Below are 3,413 nucleotides of genomic sequence, written 5' to 3'. Positions count from 1 at the left end.
TGAGACAGTTAGAATCATATATGCCTTTCAGCGTGACTTATTTTTGTGGAAAACATGTGCTGGACTGGGCGGCGGTCATATTTTGTACCGCTCTGCGGTACATCTAGTTATCTCCCCTGCCGTTTCAGTGGAGCAGTGATTGCTGGTAGCTTACGCAACAGTGGCCCATTGCCTCTTGTTCCACTGACCGATGTGGCGTCCACATGCCATCTTTCACTGACATGCATTCAGGGCAGCACTGGCATCAGTAACTCATGCTGGAAAAGGGAATATCAGTCTCCTGGTTCTAATCTCCCGTCCAGAGCCATGCGGCGCGCTCCATCATCCTCTGGCTCACAGGGACAAATTAGCCACTCGATCACTGTCAATAACATCCAGTCACATTTGGAATCATTGACGCATATTCCTGAACCACAGGTGGCATGTTCACAGGGAAGGGAAGGAAATTACTTACAAAAGTAACGTGAGATAATGGGGGGGATTTGTTTTTCTGTGCACCTGTTTCTAGTTTCTGACAGAGAGGGGATTTTGGTGAGGGAGCTTTGTGAGTGGTGTTGCTGTCGTTTAGCTCACGAGCGAAGATGTGATTTTTCCTCTGTGTGCACGGCACTTGGGGCCCCGAAAAGTTTTCACTTCTGTTGCCAGGGAACCTCAAGTAGTGTGTGCGGGGCGTTTACATAAACCGGAGCAGGATGCAGTCTGTCAGCTCGATGGAGTCTCGTTTGCGACACACTCGCCTGAGAAGTTGTACCAAATTGATTTTCAGAGAGCGAGCAGCCACATAACCTACATGCAAGGTGGCTCAAGATAAAGCTCACCGCTGTTTTTACTCCATCTCCTATCCTCTCCCGCCGCCACTGATGAATCACCATAATTAGAGAAAACTCCCATTCACCACACACCCCTACCACACACACACACACACACACACAAACACATTGATACACAAACACACACACACACACACATGCACACACACACACATACATTTGCAAACACGTCACTATGGCAGAGCAAAAGACTATGCTCCAAAATATTAAGCTTTTGTTTAACCCTTAGAACCCTAAGCTGGTTTTAGGGCATTTTCACTACCTTTATTCATAAGGATTTATTCTAATCATTGTAAGTGCCACACACACATATTATATATTGTTTTTTTCAGCAGAGTCTAGGCTATCCAGATCTGATTTTTAAAGAATTAAAATATAAAAAGCGTATTATACAAATTCTTATATTTCAACATGTATCTCAGCACAGCAAGCTCATAGCTCTACATGCATTTCATGTGTGTGTAGGGCCGACTGTCCTGAATCGGGCAATATAATTGCCATGTTGGAGGGATACTCTGGGGCTGAGCAATTTACAGAAATATGTGGTGTGTGATTTTCGGAAAGATCGATAAACATGGTACCAATGGATAGCCCTGTGTCCCCTCTTTCATCTGATATGCTTGCCATATCGATGCGATCACGGGTTCGCGAGTAATTCAAACGAGAGTAATGGGTGCGCAGGTGAACGCAGAGAAGTATATAAGTACAGTAAATATGATGCAATTTGATTTAATTTCATGATTTTTTTAAAATTTCATACTTGATCGTACAGACAAGTGTGTAGTCTCTTTGGAAAGCCCCACTTCTGCTCTGTCACGCAATAAAGCTTTCATCTCGCTGCGATGAACAGTTCTGGAGCAATGTAACAGAGAAGAAAGAGTGTGTTTTTTGACGCACAATTTTGCGTCAATCGGGTTCTAAGGGTAATGAAACCTATTCCCGGATCATAAGTGATCTGTCCTTTCAATTCTGAGATTAAGTTGAGCAGCTGGAGGATTTAGCAGTGTGTGTGTGTGTGTGTGTGTGTGTGTATGAGTGTGTGAGTGTGTCCAAAACGGAGTGAGATGAGGAGATGAATGTTTTCAGGCTGACCTGGCAGATGGAAGGTCTGATGCTGTTATCAGATACTGCAGTGGGTAACTCCTCAGAGGCCCAGGGAGATGAGATTCATCTTGTAAGATCATGACACACCTAGTGACTTTTTTAAGGTGACGTGAATGGGCCACCGTCCCTTGGGTGCAGATGGGAAAATGGAACACACATCATGTCAAAATCAAAGTGAAGGAAATAAAAATAGCAGTGGGAAATTGGAACTTTGTTGTTTGAGTTCCATAAATGGCCAGGAGTGGGGTTGGTGAAGAGCGTGATAGCACTGTGTATTAACATGCATTTCACTGACATCTCAAAAATGTTCCTAAAACAAAACATGCCAAAACAAAAGGGATGAACGTATAATTTCACACTCAAAGACATTGGGGGCGATTTTAAATAAACTGAATAGACTTAGAGTTTGTATGTATAAATCTGAAGACACTGTTTGATATAACATTTATTTGTATGAAATACAGGTACCATACCACAGAAAGACACAATTTTGTGCACTCGTTTACAGGGTGAGACGAAAAATGTGACTCCTTTTCCTCTATCAGAGACTTGAACCCTGAACAAGTTCATTGATTACAATGTTATGTCACTCGCAAAGAGTAAATAAAACAGTGAATGTTTGACTAGATCAAAGTTCTTGAAATGCTTTTGTTGTAAACACTGATTAGAGAATTGATAAAATGTAAAAGGTACAGTATAAGGCAAAACATTATGTCAAAGAACAACATGCCTTTGATTTTGCTTTTAAACAAAGACTGTATTGCCATAAATGATCTAATAGGGTATTATAGAAATAAATAAATAGTAAAAATAAATTTCATATTTGTCTTATTTCATATTTAGAAATGTAAAATTCATTTAAGATATACATGACTGTTAATGGCACAATGAGTAATGTTTGGTGTGCTATGAGGTTTTAAAGTGCAATAATAAAATAAACATTCCTATTTTTCCCCAATTGTTCATGTGCAAATGCATGGATCTTTCAACAACAATATATGAAACAGTTATATAACACTGTTCAGGTTTTCACACAATTATTTATACACTTACTGGAAAAATCACAACTCCACAACTTCTGTATACCATATTGCTTCAGAGCAGTCAAAAGACTGCCAAACAATGGGTGTTCTTAGGCAGAAATCAATGTTGATACAGCTGCATTAGAACTTCGACTTCATCAATAAAGTAATATACCAGAACTCAGACTCATTTTGACGAGCGCACAGTAAACAAGTACTTTTCTTATTGTCTTCGGATTTTGTTGAAGCTTTGGTTGAGATCTGAACACATTGACAGGAATATGCTTTTATCCTCTACATATCTGAAGTTTTTCAGCCTACATTAATGTTGGGTGATGCCCCCACCTGCAGACCCAAAGATCCCCTGTCAGATCACATCAGATGTTTCAGTAATTTGCTCTGATATTGCGATGCATATTTGATATGAGACCCTGGAGACATTTAGATCAATGTGCAA

This window comes from Alosa pseudoharengus, unplaced genomic scaffold (genome assembly GCF_046254945.1).
Source record: "Alosa pseudoharengus isolate Yale_2024_CS ecotype anadromous, Long Island Sound unplaced genomic scaffold, YU_APseudo_1.1 YU_APseudo_1.1_scf_6, whole genome shotgun sequence".
NCBI classification, from domain to species: Eukaryota; Metazoa; Chordata; class Actinopteri; order Clupeiformes; family Clupeidae; genus Alosa; species Alosa pseudoharengus.
Note: the sequence above shows the minus strand (reverse complement) of the source record.